This window comes from Danio rerio, chromosome 17 (assembly GCF_049306965.1).
Source record: "Danio rerio strain Tuebingen ecotype United States chromosome 17, GRCz12tu, whole genome shotgun sequence".
In the NCBI taxonomy this organism is placed as follows: domain Eukaryota; kingdom Metazoa; phylum Chordata; class Actinopteri; order Cypriniformes; family Danionidae; genus Danio; species Danio rerio.
The window spans coordinates 13,746,644-13,770,377 of record NC_133192.1 but is presented as its reverse complement, the minus strand read 5'-3'; the positions used below and the strand labels follow the sequence as shown (position 1 = coordinate 13,770,377).

The 23,734-nt window shown below is 37.3% G+C and overlaps 1 protein-coding gene across 2 annotated transcripts in view; it reads left to right on the top strand.

Moving 5' to 3' along the window:
- Positions 1-23,734, top strand: part of emilin1b (elastin microfibril interfacer 1b) — a 183,992-nt gene that overhangs the window by 54,979 nt on the left and 105,279 nt on the right. Inside the window, exon 2 of one of the 2 annotated variants that reach the window (XM_073927495.1) lies at positions 19,984-20,113. The exons of the other annotated variant lie outside the window; for it this stretch is intronic. The gene's annotated coding sequence lies outside the window, so the exon portion shown is untranslated. The remainder of the gene's footprint in view (positions 1-19,983; positions 20,114-23,734) is intronic. 2 annotated transcript variants of the gene reach the window in all.

Here is a 23,734-nt window from a genome sequence, read left to right as displayed (position 1 = left end):
GGTAGATGACAACCACATTTATGTAGAAGGGGTGGATAATGGTGACTGCATGGAATTCAAAGGAGCTGATTGTTGGCAGGGACGGTATCAGAGTAAATTTCCATTCTTTGGAAATTAGTAGTCCAGTCCCACCCCCTCTCCCTGTCTGACGAGGAGTGTGGGAAAAAGAGAAATTAGCAGAAAGAGTAGCATGTGTAGCAGTGTCCTCCGGCCTCAACCAGGTCTCAGTTAGAGCCATGAGATTATAGTCAGAATATGTAGCTATGGAGGTAATAAAATCAGCCTTGTTAACAGCTGATTGACAATTCCAGAGGCCCACGGAGAGAGAGAGTTGTGAAATAGCAGATACATGTATAGAACGAAGGTTGTGAGGATTACGCCTGCAGCGTACCTCCCGTGTTTTGCGAGTGTTAGTAACAACAGGAATTAGAAAACACATAATAAAAGTGCACTGACAACAAAAAATAAGTGTAAAGTATAACACTACAGTAAAGTACTCAAGTGCTTTGTCAGTGTCTTTGCTCGGTGGAGTCGCGCAGGTAGAGTCGATGGTCTTTACCCTCGTCGGTCTTCACACGAGGCGGTCTTCACACGAGGCTGCCGCGACCGCTGCCGCGGTGAACTAGTTGTTTATATAACCCCAAAGCACTAGCTGATTGAATTCAGCTGGACACGCCTCGAGAGTCAAAACAAGGGCCGAAACTGAGGCGGACGACGCGAAACCGCGTCTGCGTTCGCTACACAAGCTCTTATAGTAACCAAGGAAACAGTGGCTAAACAACTTCTAGTATTATACACAACTGAAAGCAAGTTTAAATGTCCTACAACTTTACACAAACAGCTGGAAACAAGTCCTCAAACCATACACAACAACTGAAACAAATCTTAAATGTACTTACAGGCTGCTGGTCTAGATGCTGCTAAAGTGCTTCTCCATATATATAGTAGTTAGCAGGCATGAATTCACTTTTGTTTTTAAAGGCGGATACGCTTTATAAGCAGGTGAGGAATTTTAAACAGGCTTCATAAGTCATCATCATTCCAGGGGGACACTAGAATTAAAGTCCTTAAAGGCCTTGTAAAATCAAAGTAAAGTTTTTTAGATGCTAGAATCAGTGTGCTCGTCTTAAAGGGTCACAAAACACCAAAACACATTTTTTAGCTGTTGACAGTCGTATATGTGTCCCACACTGCTAAAAACACTATTAGGACACCTATATTTCACTAGAAAGTGTAAATTGGTTGTTTTTGTGTTATTTCAAGCACATTCGTACTTCCGTTTTGAAACTAATTTTTGAAGCTGCGTCACGGCCATGACATAATAGCCTGTATTCCAGCGTGCAGACTGGACGTCTGTGCCAGAGTGTGTCTTATTACGTCTTACAGCCTGCTGCATTAATGCATGAGTAAAGCTTGGTTCAAACCAATCAGCGTGCTCTATTGTGCAACTTCATTAATATTCATTACTGTCACAGTGTTCAGACGACAGAGATGCCACGTTGTGTTGGCAAAACAAGCGTGAAGTGTTGCTTTTATAGTTTGCTGCTGTTAAGTTCTGTTTTCATTTTCTCTCTGTGAGATCTCAGCTGGAGTCACGTGTGGATTAACAGTGTACGCGACGCTCGACAACAATAACTTACGTGTCTAAGGAGGATTATTGTTTACCTGAGAGCTGTTCTCATCTGCAAACGCTGAGATCCGGATTCGCTTGTTGTCTCCTCTAAATAAAGACGCGGCTCTAGTTGCTGGTGATTGTCCTGTCTCTACAGATTTGGTAAGTGAGCGACCAGTGCTCTGTTTATTCAGTTCGTATTTTATTCGTATCGAACAAACTATTGCACCAAGTGTAAACAAGTTAGCACTAACAGTTACAACCAAACTATAACCTCGTGTAGGATTTTGTGACCGGAATAACACACGCGGCTTTCTGACACTACCTGCCGTGTGCATCTAAGTTTCCGGGAAATGCTGAATTTTTTTTTTCTCTCATTCGCCGTGCGGTATCAAACATTGCATGAAAAATACACGCTTAGAGCAGTTCCTTGAATCAAATATCTCGTTTGTGGCGAGGGACATGAATGAATTCCTTGAATGAAAGAGCCGAACTGCAGTTAAAGTCCACCATTTAATAATTTGGCAAATAATTCGACTACAGATGTCTATGTAAACAGTCCCTTTCTCCCCTGTTGGGTGTGTGTTTTGACTCTGAAATTCAGCGCGCCCAAATAGACACTCCCACACCAAGCCTCATTTCTTCCTCCGACACTCCCCCCTAAACAAAGCTGGACACGCCCACTTTTCTGACTTTTTCCAAAGTAGAGGTGTGAAAACACCCTGCTGAAACAAGGGGGTTTCATGGCCCTTTAAGGATATCTATAGACTAGTATGTGCCAAAACATTCACATTTAGAATATATAAACATACAAAGCTTGCTGTCACTTATGCCTAAATGGATCTATGGTTTTTATGACATCACCTCATACTTCATCACATCTGACCAATCACACTCTTTTTAGTATCTGACATGTCCTGACTCCTTTAGGAGACTATTGCTTGTATACCATGTGCTTGAGCTCAACCACTCTCATCGGTCATTGTGATAAAAATTAAATGCTATTGTCTGTTTTTGAAAAGGGGAGGAGCTACCCTGTCCCACCCCCTATCTTCATGTTTTAGTTCAAATTAAATCACACATTAAACAAAAAATTTACATATTAAAGCACTTCATGCTACTTTTAATTTAAATGTCTAAATCTAAGTTAAAAACTTAACACTGGCCTTGTACTGTTTGTGCTATAGGAATGAGCATAAAATAACTATGCCAAAATCGTATGTTAATAGAATGACTCTTACCATTTCTAGGGAAAATGTTATAGAAACACCCAGAATGCCCTTACAATCACACAGCAATGTGTTTAACTAAACAGAATTCCAATAAAACCACATAACAACATTGTAGTAACAACCAACTTTAGCATAGCTGTAGTAGCAACCACCAGTACCCATTGCCAACTACTTTGAATGCCCTAGCAATCCCATAGCATTCATCTTTAGTAACCACGAAGCAATTACATAAAAACTGCCCAAAAGACCCTAGTAATCACATAGCAACCTCTTGGCAACTACCCAGAACATCCTATAATAACCACATAGCGTTGCCCTGGTGTCTTCTAAACCACTGAAGTATAACTTGCCACCCTTGCAACCACCTAGCAAAGCTCAGGCAACAACCCAGTTCACCTTGGCAACTACTCAGAACACCCTGGAAACCCCTATAGCAATCTTCTGCCCATCACAAAAAAACACCTACATTAAACACTATGCACTAGTAACCACCCTGGAAAACACCCAGAACACCTTACAGTAACCATACAGCAACTCCCTGGAAAAACAAGCAAAACACCTTAGTAACCACAATTCAAGTCTCTGGAAACCACACAGAAGGCCACAGTTTGAGTAACCCCAAAGCAATTACCTTAAAATGCACAAAAGACCCTATGGCAACTTTTTGACAACTATCCAGAACACCCTAATAACAATGTGCAATTGCCCTGGTAACGTCTAAACCACTGAAGTAACTACCACCCTAGCAACCATGTAGCAAAGCCCAAGCAACCACCAAGTTTATTTGGCAACTAGACCCTAGAAATCCTACAGCAGAACACCCTAGTAACCACAATGCAAGTTTCTGGAAACCACACAGAAGGCCACAGTTTAAGTAACCTCAAAGCAATTACCTTAAAATGGCCAAACGACCCCATGACAACTTTCTGACAACTATCCAGAACACCTTAATAACCATGAGCAAATGCCCTGGTAACTTCTAAACCACTGAAGTAACTACCACCCTAACAACCATGTAGAAAAGCCCAGTTAACCACTTTTTATTCATCACTTTTATTTTGGCAACTAGACCCCAGAAACCCTATAGCAATCTCCTGGCAATTACAAAAAGCCTCCAACATTATACACTATGCACTAGAAACCACCCTCGAAAACACACAGAACACCTTACAGCAACCATACAGCAACTCCCTGGAAAAACAAGCAGAACACCCTATAATCACATATTGCATAACCATGTAGCATTACCCTGATAACTTCTAAACCACTGAAGTAGCTTAAGTTACCACCCTAGCAACCACCTAGAAAAGCCTGGCCAACTACCCAGATTACCTTGGCAATTACCCAGAACCCCCTAGAAACCCTAAAGCAATATTCTGGAAGCATCACACACACACACATACACAAAAACACACCAAAAGCTACCTACACTATACACTACGCACAAGGAATCACCCAGAACACCTTACAGCAGGGGTGTCCAAACTTTGTCCTGGGGGGCCGATGATCCTGGAGAGTTTAGCTTCAACCCTAATCAAACACACCTGAACCAGCTGTTCAAGCTTCTAGATATACTAGAAACTTCCAGGAAGGTGTGTTGAAGCAAGTTGGAGCTAAACTCAGCAGGACACCAGCCTTCTAGGACCGAGTTTGGACATTCCTCCTTTGGACAACAGAAATGACTGTGATTGGTCAAGAAGGTCATCCGTTCACCAAACTCAGCGCTGTTTACGGAGCATAACCACGGATACAGAGACACTGGAGCATTTTAAAGCTGTGAAGATCAGTCAGTCCATCAGTAGATCACTCGTATGTCAGCTTATAAACAAACCAGCTGATCTTTACAGCTTTAAAACATTGTTTAACCACTTTCAACTGTATACAGTACATTATACAACAATACATACAAGTTTTCCTCAAGTTATTTTGGAGAAATGTGCTAAATTGGTTAATGTAATTCTTTGTTTTTTTTGTTTTTTTCGCAAAATTCTGTTTTGTTGCAGTGGTGCTTTATCTTTTTAGCGTATCTTCACTTAGTCCAGCTCGGACACTTCTGTTGCTGATGGTAGTTGGAGATCAAGGCCAACGTAATCCAGCTTATTTTCACAAGGCAGCAGAAACTCCATCTGGATCCAATCGCAGCCCTGTGGTGCCTCCAATGCGAAGCCTTCTGGAGGTGTGTGCCGGCTTTTGGCACGAAGCCCAAACTAGCTGATAAAACCAGATAAGGTTTTGCTCAAGATTAGGGCCAGAGCTCTTATTTTAGCCTGAATGGAAAATAGCTCAAGGAGGCGGTACGTGTCTAAGCTGTTTGTTGATAAAGAGGGTGAAAAGCTTGCTTTGGTTTAATATTACAATTGAGTCATATACTAATTAGGGAGAATTTGCTAATTATTTCTGTGTCTGGTAGATCTCTCTTAACTTTGTTGGGTTTGCATATGATACAGTGACTCTCTCTAGCTTCTACCCTGCCTCAGTTTTCCCACTGTATGACTTTGCCACTCTGGTCCAAACCCAAGCCAAACATCTGCTTTAACGCTGGAGGAAGTCGACAAAGCCTCTTTTCAGGTCTGCAGATCACGTGACTCGATGTGAAACAGTCTTGGACGCCAGATCTCTTCCACCCTTTTCCTCCAAGGAGAAGAGGGGCAGAGGTGGAAGAGGCATGATTCGCTTTAAATATACAGTAATTAGTTTACAATCACCTGCCAACAGCCCAACACAGTTGTCAGGCTGAAGGGTGATGTTCTTGATGCCGATCTCCTGTGTTTCTAATTAAGGTGGAGAATTGGCTTCCTGCTAGCAAAGCTTTTTGTCAGCTTTTATCCCGTGCTCGGATCAAACGGAGGACTGCATTATTAACTTTGAGTCTGACTGAGGGCCGGAAGCGAGGAAGGTCTGCTTTCCAGACCTGTGCACGTGGAAAGTGTTCGGCGCAGTCCCTGCTGGTTTACTGAACGTCTTCATAGTAGCATTTCGCCTTACCTAATGAGCGCAGTTTAGGAAATTTCTCTCCAAACATGGGAGGCCTCACAAATGTTCAGCCCAGACTCATTTGGAAATGCATGCCTCTTTTTACATTTTGCAAAAAAAAGTAGCTACAGTTGCTCTGGATATGGTTTGTTCCACTTTTTAGATGACAAATCCACAAGAGCCTCTTTCTACATTTTTGCAAATGTTAAAGATGTTTCTCAGGGTACTTTTTGTTGTTGTTTGTTTCAGATAAACCTTCTTCTTGTACATGTAAGCAAACAAACAAGCAAGCAAAAGTGAAATTGATGTGCGACCACACACTCTCAGAAGAAAAGGAACAAAATTGTACCTTTTAGGGTACAAGTGGCCCATCACCGGGGATGGGAAAAAATACATTAAAATGTATTATAAAATAAAATACCAAATACCTGTTTTAAGTGTATCAAAATAAACTACAAAATTCAGCAGCCACAAATGTATCAAAATAAAATACTGTATTTTGTAAATACTAAAAAATACTTTTGCAAGGGAGCATGACATTTCTTCGCAAACTTTCACTTGATTGGCATATTTGATCAATCTCTTCACCATTAAACTGACATTCTCTTTCATTCTAGCATAAATCTTGATCAAATTTCATACAGAAAGTCCTGTCTTGAAGATGATCTCTTTATGTAAAAACAATGTATGCAGAAAATGAGTTTGAATATAGCTCTATATCTCTTCATTGTGTTTCCATCCTTTTGCATGGCCAATAAAATCTCTTATTGTATATATAGGAGATATATATGTATTATTTATATGTATATATAAATAAATTATTTTTTGTATTTTTTTTTTGCAAATAAACTACATCCTGCTGCTGCTGTGTAACAGGGGTCAGTTTTTAAACAGTATGTATAGACTGGAGTATTATTGAATATTTGTGTCTAATATACGATATTGTGCCACGGACATCTCTTCATTAACTGGACAGTTTCTGCAGCTCAGTTACTGGCACTTTAAATGGCCAATTAAGTATTGTAGGTATCGCTACTGCAGGACCTATTTGTCTGTTGTTTGTCTTATTTTCTTAGCATCTTCATCAGCAATCCATCCAAAACTACTAATATTTGTGCAGTTTACTCATTCGCAAAATATTTTTTCAGTCTCGGTTTGCACCCTTATTGAACACCAGTATACCATCTTTAGGTGTTTTATTATTCTAAATATTCACTGCATTTCCACCTTCAGCACAGAGACTGAGAATGATTATGTGATGAAGGCTCCACATCCTGTTCTTAAGGACTAATTTTATTCTCAAATTGTACATTATACTGGAATTACTGGTCTTGACATTGTGCAGTATACTGTTTTCAATGATTGTTGACATTGTTGCCATTTATCAGTTATTTTCTCTCTGTAATTTGTTGTACCACAATATGTTTATGCTTTTTATGGTAAACATTACATTACCATTATTATTCGTATAGTTATTTAAAATTTTCTTCATGCATGAATGAGAGCAGTGTGCTGGGTTAACTTGATGATTGGGATTATTATCTAAAAGTGTACCTTTCAAATCTAAATCTGAATGTTTGTACCTTTTATAGCTCATTTGGGTACAGAACCGTACCCTAAAAGGACCTTTAAAGGTACAATTATATATTTTGTTCCCTCTAGGAACAAAATTGTACCTTCATTGTACCTTTTTTCCTGACAGTGCATAGATTTACCTTGACTTTACATTGCTTTTATCTCTTTTGTGGAATTTTGCTTCACTGGACTGTACAAAAGCTACTAAGCAAACTGACAAAACCAGAAAAGTTGTCCACATAGACATGACGTGAGACAAGCGCAAATAATAGACACTGTTGAGATGTTTTGGGGTATTTATTTGATGATGTGCAAAAAACTGCACAAAAATTTGTCAGTAATAGGTCTCTTTAAAGGTCTGCACGATGGCTCAGTGGTTGCCGCCTCAAAGCAAGAAGGTCGCTGGTTTAATTCCTGGCTGGGTCAGTTGGCATTTCTGTGTGGAGTTTGCATGTTTTCTCCGCATTTGCTTGGGTTTCCTGCAGATGCTCCAGTATCTCTCACAGTCCAAAGATATGCGTAGGTGAATTCGGTAAACAAAATTGTCCGGTTAGTGTGTGTGTGTGTGTGTGTGTGTGAATGTGAGAGTGTATGGGTGTTTCCCAGTACTAGGTTGCAGCTGGAAGGGCATCCAATACATAAAACATATGCTGGAATAATTGATGGTTCATTCCGCTGTGGCGACCTCTGATAAATAATGGACTAAACCGAAGAAAAATAAATAAATGAATGTCTTTTTAATATCGAAGGTGGAAAAAAGTAAAGTTTTTGGTTTCATACTGTCCTGCAATAACTCCATTTAGGTATCTTCATTAGTGTAAGACAGATTGCCCATTCTTACCCTGGCAGTATTTCTGCTTTATGACCCAGATTTTTAAACCAATGCCAATGTGGCCCTACTATTTGTATTTCAGCTCTTCAAACACACTTGAAACTTTGAGATGGAACTGTATATTTTTCCCTCAATGTTTAGTCTTAGACTTGCTTTTCACCTCAAGGTGAGCAAACTTAACTATTCGCAGATGCCTTTTCTTTTTAGCTTTGTGAGTAGAAGCAGATTCAATACAGTAGGTGTGAAATAGCTGCCTGTAGTCTTAATCTTATTGACTGCATACAACAGTATTCAAAATAACTATTTTGATTCACAACTAAATTGGCTGTTAAAACAAAACTGAAAATCAGTCTAAAACTCAAACATCATGGCTTTCAAGAATTGTTAACAGATCCTGAACTATTATGCAGGATTTCAGTTCCAATTAGAAACATCCCTCATTTACAAATAGATGAAACTGAAATGAGAATTTTAAGATGGTGATGATTATATTGGAAGTTGGTTTGTAAAGTATAGTGGCAATTGATTTATATAGGCTTTATTTAAATACTCAATGTCCATTGCTTTATCTCTTAAACACAATGATTTGGACGAATGAGTGAATAATGTTTGACGCTTCGACTGCGTCTGGACATATTTATGCAGCAGAAGCTGTTTACTTTCAGCTGGGGTCCACAGTGGTGACTGAGGGACTGGGATAGAAAAGCTGCTGAGAGATACAAAGACTAAACCTAGCTATCAGTTACTTTTCCCCAACCCCTTCATGATCTCAAACACATTGTTTGCGTTATTTCATTTTGAGAGGCAACCCTTATTGCATGCCTAGTGAATTCTGGCCCAGATTTTACATAAAGCTATCCAGCACTGGCATATAGCATGTGGGCCAAACATGGCCCGGGTTTGGCAGATGTGGCACCGTCTTTAAGGCAGCAAACAAGACTTAGGCCAGATGTCAAATGTAGTATTTGGCCCAGTATTTGGTTCAAAATGCTAATCAAATTTTTTGCAGTCGTGACACACCAACATATGTGGCCCAGTCCAGGCCCAGTTATGGGTTATTAACTTGGCTGAGACTTGGCTCAGTTAATGGTCCATGTTTAGATGCCAGTTGAAAGATATAGCAGGAGTGTCTGGAATCTGTTAAAATCAGACATCGATATACAAGTTTGCATTGTTATAAAGGAATCAAAGGTGTAAGAAATAACTGGGATGCTGCTGAGGTGCTCTGGTTATTTTCTACATAGTTTCTTATCTGTAAACGTCTCAGGATGATCTGGCTCAGATTCCCAATTCAGTCTGTGTGTGTGTGTGTTGTTTTTTCCACCAACTTTTTCATTTGCCAAGTCTTACCTCAAAAAAATAATAGCACACCTAGCAAGCACTAATTATAGTGTTTAAGATGAAGCATGTATCTATTGCATGCCAAAGTAAATTTAAAACACAATGGGTTCAAAATGTATGAAGGGCAACAACAAACTCGCAGTCTTAACTGTTGAGTAAATGCATAAACAGTCTCTCAAGTTTATTTATACAATGAAGCCCGTTTTAGAGCAGGTTTAGATCACTTTTTATCCATTCTGTCAGGACTCTGGTATGTGGACCTGTAATTAACCGGATCCTGACGGAAAATGATTGATTTTCTGAAGACAGTTTTTGTTGTGAGCAACAGGTTTTCTGAATTCTTGCATCAAGCACCCTTTATTATGCTTAGACATGGAAACAATTGGATCAGATGGTGAAAACTGATGGTAAATCTCACAAAACCTGTCAAGAACATGTTTGGGTCATTTTACTCTTAAAATAAGAAAGAAATTCCTTTTTTTTAATAAATAAATCCTACTAGCAACTAAGGATACTAACTGATCAAAATTCATGTTCGTTTTTGTAATATTCAAGTTTTACAGGTAAAATTTGTTTTCTATTTGTTTTCCTAGTTAAATTCCCTTTAGAAATTAAAGAAAATAGTTTACCGCAAAAGTAATCATTCAGGTTTACTAAACAGCCATATACATGACTAATAATAATATCTTTATCCACTTGAACTTTATTAGCTGCTTTGCTTTATCCTGAGAAACATGCAGTAAACTTTTGTATCATTTGGCTATACAGAGGTTATCTGTAGGGTCTTAACCCATTCAGACCCTGTGTTCATTACAATGGACATCACATGTCAGCCCATGTTTTTTTTTTTTTTTTTTGTGGTTCCTGAGCATTTCATCTAGTTTAAAGCATGCAGTCCATGAGAGTGGACGATTGTCATCCAATCAAATGGTGGTAAGACTTGACATGTTGTAATTTGAAAACAATACATACACTGAAAAGCAGCATGGCATCACTTCCCCCGCAGACAGATGTAAACCACGTTTACAATATTTGTATTCATACTTGTTGATATGTTTGCCAATATTTTATAGATTTTATGTATATATATATATATATATATATATATATATATATATATATATATATATATATATATATATATATATATATATATATATATATATATATATATATAAAAAGGAATTGTACTTACTAAACATACCAGTTTAAAATCTACATTGTAAGCTTTACATCAGGATCTTTTCAAGTATGTCTGTCCATTAGGATGTACAATGGGTTCAAAATCTATTTCTGAAATTAAATCTCCAGTAAGGCTGATTGAACTTTTATATATATAAAAACAATACTGATGTACTAATTCATTGCTGAAGCAAGTTCATAGGCAGAATAAACAGATCTTGAAGTTCTTGCGCATATGGTAAAGGGAAAACTCTCAGATGTGGACATTATGTGGAGTGATGAAGATACAGTTTGTTATAAACAGGAGAAATCTATAGACGAATTGCCATGTTTGTAAACATTCTGGATGCGCGCACAGCAAGGTGGCAGAAAAAAAAACAGAAGCGCTAGTATTTACAGCAAGGGAATGACATCCGATGCGGTACGGAGTTTGTTGTTGTCTTAGAAATAAGTAATATTGATTACATATTATGTATCTTATTTACATAATGCTTTCAGAATATTATAACAGCTTGTCAGCCAGGGATACACACAGTGATTCGGCAAAATTAATGTTAAAGTGAGCGGCGTTCATCTGACAGGTCCATTTGCGATAGCACCCTCCAAATGGATACTGTATAAGACGAAATGGCCAAGCATTCAGCCCCAAATATACAATCTCATTGAAGCTCTAAGTGTTTTAACAAGAGAGAAGTTAAAGGCCTACATGTCTTTGGATGCCAACAAGTTTGTTTTGTGTGGTCATGTGCAAGAAATAATGTTCCATGATTACCAGATTCAAAACTTTGTAGTGCAAAAAACCGAGATTCTGCCTAGCCAAAGACGAGGAAAAAAGACAGAACTATACAAGGCCTGGGTAATCATCAAGCAAAGCTACTGCATTCTGACAGTGAACTACACCTGTACGGCAGGGTATGTGAACTTAAAGGTAAAGTTGGTTTTATATTCGCACATTCAGACTTTCTCCTTAATAATATAATTTCATAAAAGTATAATTTGCAAACTCTAAATAGCGAAATCATATTAGCAGCCAATGACTATCAAAGTACAACATTGTTCACAGTCAAATAAACAGTGTTAACGTTGTTTTCAAGTCACACTTGCTGGTTATTTCAGACTGAACATTCACACAAAGTGCCGTGGTAAACAATTTAGGGAGTGTGTCACAAGTTGTCAATGAATGAATATGTGAATATAAAACCAAGTTTACCTTAATAACTTTCACTTTCACGTTTCATTTATAGCAATCAGTGTACGCAGTTTAATTAACCATATGTAACTGTTTTTGCTGAAATCATTGCTGCAATCAAAAACGAGTAATGTGTATGATTCAGCATTGCGTGAACTTACCAGCATTAGTCCAGCATTTTTTAAGCAGTGTGGTGTACGGTAAAAGTTAAGTTTTCTATTTTTGGAATGTGGCATCCTACCACACAACACGACATGTTTGCTATTGCAACCGGCCTCTTTTTGCAACCGGGAACCTGTGTGATGTCATGTGTGACGTAGCTTGGTAATTCGTCTATACAACACAAAATTAAAAATGAGAGTAAAAAGATTATTGTTTGTGAAAATAAATTTTATGATTATACCAGCTGTCATGTATGTTTTTTATATTTTATGTTGGTATAATGTTTGGAAAGTACAACTGTTCTAACCTGTAGCCCATTGAAATGGACAAAAATAAATCTACTTAAAGGGTGTTGAATTTTTAATATTATAATTTGTAATTATAACAATAAAATTATTATAATTTTTTTATTATTATAATTCTCATATATATAGAAGTGTCAAGAACTGTGAAAACATACTTTCACATTTTTCAGAAGCTTGGAACATAATGTGTTAAATTTAAAAATCTAAATGTTAGGTCTTAATAAGTCTGAAATTCACTGAAATATCATCTTGTAGGTGTTAAATAATTTTAAGTGTCTTAATTTTCCATTATGTAAAGCTACTCAATGGATCCAACACACATCCCTTCACCAACAATACATCTTAATAAAGCTTTCAGCAAAACTATACTTATAACTAATATTATAACAGTCTGTTGTGCATACATTTAGTTTTTAAAGAGTTTTTTAAAGTTGTTTAAATAGTTTTTTTATTTTATTTTGACGGTCCATTTAAGTATTAGTAGACTGTCAGCTTAATATTTGTTCGTACTGCTTCTTCAACAGACATTTAACTGACTTTAAGAAACTTTGCAAGTACATGTCAACTTACACTAACCCCAACCTAACAGTCTACTTATAATCTAAAGAGAATTAGTTGGCATGTAGATGCAATGAAACTTAAATTCAACAAGCAGACCATCAAAATAAAGTGTGACCAAAAAAGGTATATATACATTTACAAGAAATGACTAATTAGAGTTTAGTTTTTTTTTTGATGGGGCAAGTTCATTTGTTTACTTCTAGTCCATTAAAAATATATCCTTAGCATTTAGCCCTATATAAGTCTGAAATGTTATTCTTCATGGTCTTAAAAAGGTCTTATATTTGACTTGGCGAAACCTGCAAAACCCTGTATACAACAGTGGGATGGTTTTGTTCTTCAGAAACAGTCACAGAATATGACAAAGATTATGATTTAAAGCCAAATGCACAAACTGGAATTAATTCACCAACAATTGGCTGTGAGTCATTGTTCTCTCTGCCATCTCTGATGTAATCGCTCTGGTTTTCTTTACATTAATGCTGTTTTTTGGACTGATAGTTTGAATGCGTTCATTATTGGATAGCTGATTTTTTATTTTTATTTTTTTTTGGGTGGCTTTAAATGACTTTAACAGACTTGATTTGTTAACTCTTAATTCATACTTTTAAACTTTTATGAATATTTACAGTTGGAGTCAAAATGATTAAGGAAATATTCATTCTTAAAAAAATATTTGTGCTGTTTAAAGAAGATTTTTTAAACGCATTACTAAACGTAATAATTTTACTAAATACTTTATCTTTGACAAAATGAATATTTTACTAGTTATTGCACAGTAGTATTCAGCTTAAAGTGCAATTTAAAGGCTTAACTAGGTCATTATGTTACTAGGCATGCTGGAATAATTAGGCAAGTTATTTAGTAACAGTGGTTTGTTCTGTAGCCCCTTCTTTTGTTTTGAAGGGGCTGATAATATTGAAAAAATAATAATAAAAACTGCATTTATAACAGCCAATCAACATCACAAAGACTTTCTCCAGAAGAAAACATCATAGGAAATACTCTGAAATTTATTTTACTTGGAAAATGTTTAAAAGAAGAATAACAATTACACAGGATGGATAATAATTTTTACTTCAACTGTATTTAATTACAATAATTCATTTTAAAAATACTATAACAATGGCAATATGGTGTGAAAAATGATCTTTGCAAACATAAAAACATGTTCTAGTTTAATGTTTTCAGAATACACTCGGATCAATGCCTCAATAAAACCGATCGCTATAAAGAAAAAATCATAATTTAATGTTTCTTTTTAACATCGTGTCCAATAATAAACACCCGTGTGTAGAGTTACTGAAGTTTGCCCTGCGCACTTGCAGTTTTTTTAGTTACTTCTTTGGTTTGGTGCGTTAATCTTATCGTTGCTATTATTAAAAAAAAAGGTAATGATTCGCACTCAATTGCTTTGTACTGTTTTTATTTTTCTTACATTTTACGGGTGATTAAAAGACAATTGTCACCCGTAATCATAACGTAAGATGTAATAATCTTTTTTTCAATATTAAACACCTGACACAATCTTCTTAAATTGATTTATATTTTATGTACCTCTTTATCTATATTCTGTAGTTTTGTTAGTTTTAGATTTCTGAACTATGTTTTGATTTATTTATTCATTTTCATTTGGCTAAGTCCCTTATCCATCAGCAGAATGAACCGCCAACTATTCCAGCATACGTTTTACTCAGAGGACGCCCTTCCGGCCACAACCTAGTACTGGGAAACACCAATACACTCTCACATTCACACACACACTCATACACTAAGACCAATTTTGATTTTACCCAATTCACCTATAGTGCATGTCTTCGGACTGTGGGCAAACCATAGAGCCTGGAGGAAACCCACAACAACACGGGGAGAACATGCAAACTCCACACAGATATATCAACTGGACCAGCCGGGACTCCAACAACCAGCAACCTTCTTGCTGTGAGACGGCCGTGCTAACCACTGAGCCACTCTGCTGTCCATTTTGGTTTAAGTAAATCAATAAAATATCATTAAAGGCTAAAATTTAAGCTATTTTATATAACTGTTATTCATATTTTTAAGATTTATTTTGGGCCTTTTTGCCTTTATTAAGTAGATAGGACAGTATTATAGACAGGAAGTGAAGTTGAAGAAAGACAAAGGGTAGGGTCAGGAAATGTCCTCGAGCCGGGATTCGGATTCGGGACGCCCTGATATATGTGCACCATATGTCAGCGTGCTAACCACTAGGCTATTGCGCCAACGTTATTCAGTTTTAACATTGGAAAAAAGTTAATTACATAATTACAAATCAATCAGCTATATTTTTTACAATTTATTTTTTATTGGTGTTACAAATATGTGATTTCAAACAATGCAATCTCACAGCATTTTTTATTTATTTTGAATATAGTCGATATTTGCATATTTGTGTGTTTGTATATCTCATTTGTAGATATTAGTGTGATTTGCTCATCCACCAACACTTAATAAAATTTTTTGCTGGTTACTTATTTAAAATGAGCTGAGGCAACACAATTCTTGAGGGTTTTTTTTGCACAGCTTAATTGTTTTATATTCAATCCACTTAAATTTGCAAGAACACTTAGGTTAACCTGAAGATGCAGAAGGTGATCTGCCAAAATGCTAATCGGTTAGCATGTTAGCTTTAGATGGCAGGGAGTGACTGTGTTCCAAAGCCACGCCTCTTGAAATCATGAACACGGCCACCACGACACGACAGCAGACAACCCAGTTTATTCAGCAGTTAGAAGTGTATGTAGTGGTTGGGCCAGCGGCGTGCAGGAATTTCACTTATTACTAAGCCACACTTGCTTGCAATATCAGACTGAATATTCAGAGTAGCCGTAAACAATATCGGGAGCACGTCACAGGCTGTCACTGTTCAGAAATGACCCAATGTGAATAAAAAGGCAACTTCAGCTCAGGAAGCAGGCTTGGCGGAAAAGCGTTATTTACTGATGTTTTGTTGTTAAACTAAATATAAATCTACATCATCGATGCTGTAAAAGCTCCCTTATGAAACTGAACAAAGTAACTTGAAGCTTTCACCGGGAGATTTTAGTAGCTGAACAACACGTCTGTGCATAGAACCCATTTATAACACAATGAACTCTACATCAGCTCTGCTTGATTAAAATTGATTTAAAACAGAACATTACCTCTCTAATAGAAATACTTCAGCCATGTTGTGGTGTCGTCCTTCCTCCAGCATGCAAAAGTAACTCCAATTCTGATTCAGGAGTTTAAAAAGTTTCAATTCAGCATTTGATTTTGCCACGACTGCGACAGTCTCACGTGCACGTGTCGCTCATCTAGGAGTGCATGCGCGGTGCTCATGCAGGCATGTACACGCTTTTGGCGGATATGCGTGAACAGAGATGCGCAAAAGCCCAAATCTGCAATTGTTGACAGTTTTAATTACTTATCGGAATCATAGGAGATGTCAGCTCGACAATAATTAATTGGAAGAACATTTTTTTGTTTTATGCCTTACCCAGAATATAAAAACACATACAGTATTAATACATTTAGATCATCTACTTTAATCATTACTATTGGACTGTGAAGAGACTTTCAACCAGCACAACTAAAAATGTTTCTGTAGACAATCACCTACTGCACCTTTAATTGATTTGTGTTTGGTAAACATGAAGGGATTGAGTGAAACCCAGCATTTTTTTTTACAGTAAATGACAACTAAGTTTTGGGGTGGGGTTTGGGGGCATAAGAATGAAATCGAATGAAGTCATCCAAGTGAGCCACTTATCTGACAATACGTATAAATAGTTATGCTTTGGGCTGGATTAAAATGGTGAAACAAAACACAAAAAAACCTGCACAAAATCTTCCTTTCTAATGTGAAATTGGAGGTAAAATGTGACTCAGTCATGTTCTTGACAGGTTTTCATGAGATTCACCCGATAACTCTTCACTTTAATGTCTAACATCTTTCCTGACATGCTTTCAAGATCTACCTCTCGCTTTCCCCCTGTAGAGAATTACGAATGAACTTCAGAAAAGACACAAACATGGCCAGACGAGCTCAACACCCCTGTCCTCCCTCACCAAGAGAAAGAGAGTTGCTTGTCAAACAAAGCCTTGTTCATGGGGGAGGAGCGCCGTTACCTTTGCCTCAAAATGGAAACAGAAGTTGAGCATGTTTGACTTGTATGGAATTACAGTGCTGCCGTCCAAGCGGACCCTGCGGTCAGGAGCCGAGCTGGGGAATCAGTGAGGCCAAACGCTCTCAAACACAAAGGAGAGCTTTCTTCCAAGACCCCTTGCTTTCTTTACTCTTTATTCTCCTGTTGAACGGACTCTCTCTCTCTCCTCCCCAACGCAGATCAGCGAAGACCCTTGGAGTCGCTCAATGCTGAGGGAGTTTAAGCTCCTGAGGTCAATCTGACATCTGCGAGTGCTGCGTCAGCAACATTTACAGCACAAATGGGAGACTTACAGTGCAACAGGGCTGGGGAATGATAGATCACACAGCATTGATAAGGTTTAGTCAAGAAACCCATTCCCATTAAAAAAAAAAAAGCTATAGATTCAGCCTTTATATCAACACTTTCTTCAGAAGGGTGTGTCAACTTTATTATTTATGAATTTATGATTCCTGTACAGTTGTGAGGCGGCACGGGGGCTCAGTGGTTAGCACTGTCTCCTCACAGCAAGAAGGTCATTGGTTTGTATCCCAGCTGGGTCAGTTGGCATTTTTGTGTGGAGTTTGCATGTTTTCCCCATGTTCACATGTGTGTGTGCAGTCTGTGTGCTCTGGTTTCCCTACAGGTCAAAGACATGCACTGTGAATTGAACTGAATAAACTGAAATTTGCGGTAGTCTGTGTGTAAATGTGAGAGTGTATGGATGTTTTCCAGTACTGCATTGCAGCTGGAAGGGTATCCGCTGTGTAAAACATATGCTGGAATAGTTGGTGGTTCATTCCGCTGTGGCAACCCCTGATGAATAAAGGTAGTAAGCCGAAGGAAAATGAATGAATGAATGAATAGTTGTGATGATTAGATTTTTCAGCAGACTACAGAGTCCACTGTATAAAGCATTTAGTTGAAGTTACTTTAATAAAATAAGTATACATTGTGCTTTTTTAAACAATTAGTTGACTTTAAAAGTGTTTAGTTGACTTTACTTAAAACAAGTGTTAAAACTTTTTAAAGTGAAGATAAAAATCATAATAAAGGTAAACTTTTTACTGTGTAATGTATGAGCAATTTGGTATACTTTCAGGAAAATGTGTTTTATTCCAGATTCACTTTTTTTTTCATAAATGTTAGAAATTTCGTTTTTATATATCAACTCTTTTGCGTGAAAGCGTACAATGTAAATATGTGCCCTGATATGTGGCTTTTTTGACTGATGGAGCTGCGATTTATGCACCCAATAGCATTTGGAGACCTTGAACAAAAAATATTTAAAAAATTTATTGTGTGTGTGTGTGTGAGAATAGATGACTACATCTTGAAATATGCATATATTTTCCTACAAAAGACATAGCTGCCACTTCTTCTATTATATACAGTATAAGCTACAGAAAATGTGAGGTGTGCATAAGGAGAGGAAGAGAGAGAAAAAAACATAAGATTCCATAAGATTCGAACACGCTCCGATGTGCGCGCCGTTGTTTTTTAATGCCGGACTGTCCACTACGTTATAGCTGCGCACTAAATCATCTGTGTAATAATACGCAGTGGTTTATGGCCGATGAACTGTACAAAAGTGTAAAAAAAAAAAAAGGGCAGTTATAGACGTATTGTACAGATCGTCGTACAAGCTATTGCCACATTGTACAGTAACATGCCTGATGCAAAAACAAAAAGCAGCACTGAGGGGTATAGTAAGCACAGACCCGCGATTCGTCACGTTTGATTTAAAAAGGTTTGTTAAATACATTAACAATTCTTCTGAAAAACAACAACGTTCATTCAAATATTCATTTTATTATAAAAAGAACTATGCACTTATAACCCTCTCACAATGAAAGAATCTCATATCTGTGCTTCTATGTCCATCAAAATTCTCATCAAAAGAGCCCGCAATGCTCTGTAAACTCTCTGAAACAGACAAACTCTGGAACATAACCTGCTCCGGAGCAGGTTATCTTCAGAGAGTAAGATTGGGGTATGTTCCCAAGGTTAGTTAACATACCCCAAAAGTTACCTCCGCTTTTGGAGGTTATCCACCTACTTACACCTAAATATACCGGGGTATGTCACATGACCTGCTTTCTGGAATACCCCCCAGGGCTACAATTTTGAGAAACTGACAAATATGTACCCTGGACTACATTGTCTTGCAGTTTGTGTTTTCACAAATCCACTAGAGCAGGGCTATTCAATTGGTGGCCCGCCAGCCGAACTTTACTGTAGTTCGTTCGAAAAACGGCCACTATAGTTATGAAGTGACGTGCGACTGTTCAATACAGCACGAGCTGCAGAGGCTTCGCAGAGCGTGAGTGACCATAAGCGAGCAGCTAAAAACATTCCAGTGGTACATTTGGATGTTTACTATTAACTGCTCTTTAATTTGTCACAGTTAATTAATCGTAAAGGCTTCGCTGAGCAGCATTTCTTTAGCACGGAACAAAACTGCTGGAATTAAACAAAGTTATGCCAAGTTGCCAACTGTGCACTAGTTTAAAGTTCCAAGTATGTACACCGAGGCTAAACCGCACACACACAGGATTAACTATAGTAGCGGCTGTTCCCATATCACATCTTTTTCACTTGCAAGTTTGTTATTTCTAATGTAAGATGATATGACAATATGCACACACAAGAGGAGCACCGCGCTGGTCACTATACATTTCTGCAAATTTATTAATTGGTTAACCAACAATCATGTCATTGTGTATAATATATCAGCTTTACATCGACTGACACACACACCCCATTCCCTGAAGCCAACTGATAGTGTTTTTAAAAGAAAAGTAGAAGAGAAAAGCTATTACAGTAGTGTGTTCCTCCGCAACCTCACTCTTTTTTTGGGTTTTATTTTAGCTGGGTTCTGGAACCGTCCTTTGCTGGTCTCAAACCCCAGTTCGCTCTGCTCTGCCTTTCAAGTCTAGAGGCATTTGTGGTGAGCTACTGAACCAACCAGCCACGCCAAAAAAAAGCCATCTGTATGAAGGTAAGCAGTAAGCTGTCCTGTAGCGTTTGTTTTACACATGAAATGCAGACATATGTACCCACAAGCACCTATTTCTGGGTTCTTAAAAATGCATACCAGGGCACATTTTCCCATAGAGTCTGTGTTGCAAGCCGTGTTATGTTTTATGTGGTGACTCTGCACCTTGGTGCTATTTATGGGCTTTTCAGTGTTTTCCTGCAAACTTTTTCAAGCTCTGCAAAGCGTGAGCTCTTTCAAACATGTAGTTTATGCCTGTGCGTTTCTGTTTTTGTTGAGTCAGACCTCTCAGATGTCTTGTGCTGGGTCATTTAAGACTTCAGGACAGCCGTGAAGATTTTTAAGCTGTTTTCTGTAGGCTGAGATGGTGGAAAACATACAAAATATTTGCTCCTGCTTTTAAAGACAGCAATTTGAAACATTAAACTGCAGCAAGTATGTTGTGTGGCATTATTTGAATACAGTAGGTAAAGTTCGGATCTTGCTTATAGTCCAAATATCTAAAAATTCTTAAGTTAAGAAACATTTTCTTGACAAGTTAAATAAATTTTAGAAATTACAAGTAAAAAAAATTAAGTGACTTTTAAAAAAAAATCTGGGTAAGGAATGGGTTTTTAACTACAGTGGTTCGAACGGTAGTTCTGCCGAACGACTTAAATGTAATCAGTATGATGGTGAAAACTACATTACTAGTCAAACCATACTTCTGCAAACTTATACCAAAAACGGAAATAAGGGTAGTTATAATAGCTAAAATGTGGGAGAGCGCTGCTGTTATGTGACTGCATTTTTTTGCAATATGGAGCAATTAAGTGTTGATGTTAAATCAAAGAATACTATAAAATGAAATGATTTAATGAGAATAACTTGTGATGGTTACAACTGAATTAGTTACAAAATAACTGTATAAAAGGATAAAACCTGAAATTATATACAAAAAAAACAAATGATAATAATTGTAACCAGCTTAAATGTAAAATAGTTACATGAGAGAGAGAGAGAGAGAAAGAGAGAGAGAGAGACACGCAGAGGGAGAGAGAGAGAAAGACCAGAAAGTAGGCCTCAAAAAGAGCCTGATAGCAGTAGAGTCAGAGATGATAGACTCCAGAGCAGGAGAGGAGCAGAGATGGAAAAGAGGCCATAGCAAAGTTTACCACCTATTTTGTATCTTTCTTGACCACGCGACCAAAGCCTAAATACTTAGTAGTGGAACGAGTCCTGAAATATCATACTCAAGTAAAAGAACCATTACTTACCCAAAATGTAGTGCGGGTAAAAGTGTCCGATGTAAATAATACTCAAAGTAAAAAATAGCCTTAAAGAGTAGTAAGTATTACACAGTGAAAGGTTGATGCGTTTACATCCAGTTTGTGCAGGGATGTGTAAACGTAACATTCTGTAGTGCATTTACTTTAGTTGTCTCATTATGTTATTCCTATATTCCTTCATTCCTTCGTTTGTTGTTCTGTCCTTCCTTTATTCATTTATTCCTTAGTTCGTTCCTCCCTTCAGTCGTTCATTTGTTCGTTCACTCAATCATTCATTTCTTTGTTCTTTCGTTCGTTCGTTCCTTCCTCCCTTCGTTCGTTCGTTTGTTCCTTCGTTTGTTTGTTCGTTCGTTCGTTTCTTCCTTATTCCATAGTTTGTTAGTTCCTTAATTTCTTCCTTTGTTTCTTCCTTCATTCCTTTTTTTGTTTGTTCGTTCATTCGTTCGTTCCATTCTTTCCTTCCTTCGTTTATTCCTTTATTCATTCCTTCCTTCCTTCGTTTGTTCATTATACTTCCTTTCTTCTGTTCATTCGTTCCTTCGTTTGTTCCTTCTTTCCTTCCTTCCTTCATTCATTCCTTCCTTCCTTCGTTTGTTCATTCGTTCGCTCCTTCGTTGGTTTCTTCATTTGATTCTTTGTTCGTTCATTCCTTCATTTATTTGTTTGTTTTGTTTGTTTGTCGTGTTGTTTGTACTTTGTTCCTTAATTTCTTCCTTCCTTCATTTTTTCCTTCAGTCCTTCCTTCAGTCCTTCCTTCCTAATATCCTCTAGGCCTTCCATGAATCTTTCCTTCATTCATTAGTTCGGTCCTTCTTTTCTTAGTTCTGTTCTTCGTCCTATTCCTTGTTCGGCTCTTTCTTCCATTTTTCTTTCATTCCGTTTAGCGATTGTTTAAGGCTGTTTGGTGATTTCAGTGATCATACAGCAAACAACCTTCATTTTCTCATCAGTGACACGCAGTCATTGCGTGTAAAGATTTTGGACATCTTCTTGGACATTTTTAATGATTCCAAATATGTTTGGTGCATTTATAAAGTGCCCATGTCTTGAGGTTGTTCAGTATGATGCAATTAACTGTCTATGTGTGATTTGATTGGACAGAAATGACAGGATGGCTTTTTCTACTTTAGCCAATCACCATAGACAAGAAAGAAATAAAGTATTGACTACAGGTAGAAGAAAAATAGTGGAGTAAAAGTACAGATACAGCACTAAAAATGTACTCAAGGGAAAGTAAAATACACCTCTTTAAAACTACTTAGCAAATCACAGTTCCTGAGAAATACTACGCAAATACAGTAATTTGGGGATTTGTAATTTGTTACTTTACACCACTGCAAACACACATTTATTAACCATCCCCTGATGCTATCAGTATTTGTCTTGGGAATCCGAATGAACCTTCTTTTTGAAAAAGACATGTTTTGCCATATAAACAAATGCATATGATAATTTACATTCCTACATAAGCTAATGGGGTAAATAAACTATTTTCAAATCAAAAAGAAGATTATTTTGCATAACCTATTTGCAGATGAAGTATAAACCTTTAAGGGCCCTATCATAGGCCTGATGCAATAAGGCGCAATACAATTTTGCCCCAAGGTGTTGCTATTTTCAGACCAGCGCAACCTTAATTTTCCTGTTTTCCGCCTTGTTGTTTAAATAGTAAATCCATTTGCGCCACTTTGTGGACCCATGGGTGTTCCTGTATAGAAAAGAGGTGTGTTAAGGCACATTGTTGGCAGATTTCTATTTTGAGGAACTAAAATAGACTGTGCAATAGACCAGCTAAAATCAGGTCTAAAGTTAGTTGTGCGCCTGGCTTACACATTGCTTAACACACACAGGATGTACAGCAATATGCAAATATCTTTACGAATGAAAAATAATTAAAGGATGAAAATATTACAAAAATTCTTATTTTCTACATAGAAACCAATGCCCCCATGCCTTCTTCATCTCAGGGGGCTTTTTTTTCAATTTATTCAAGACAACTTGCTTTTAAATAATGTTATTATTCGTAGCAGTAGTATATGCATATTTATATTTGTTTATTAAACAAGCTTAGATTTGTCTACCTGTCTTTTTTTGGACCATATGGAGCATAGCATTTGCTTTTGGATATAACTCCGTTGTTTGACCACACTTCATTATTATTGTTCATTTATTGGTTTGCTGGAAATTAGAACTAAATTTATAAATAGTTTTAAAACAAATCTTTGCGCTTAACAAACTAAATTAATAATGTTTAGGCTAATGGATGTCTGTGCATACAACACCATTTCCTTATCTATGAAAGAAAGAGAAAGTGAAAGTGAAGGCCGATTGGAGGAGGCTTGTTCTTTATCCTCGC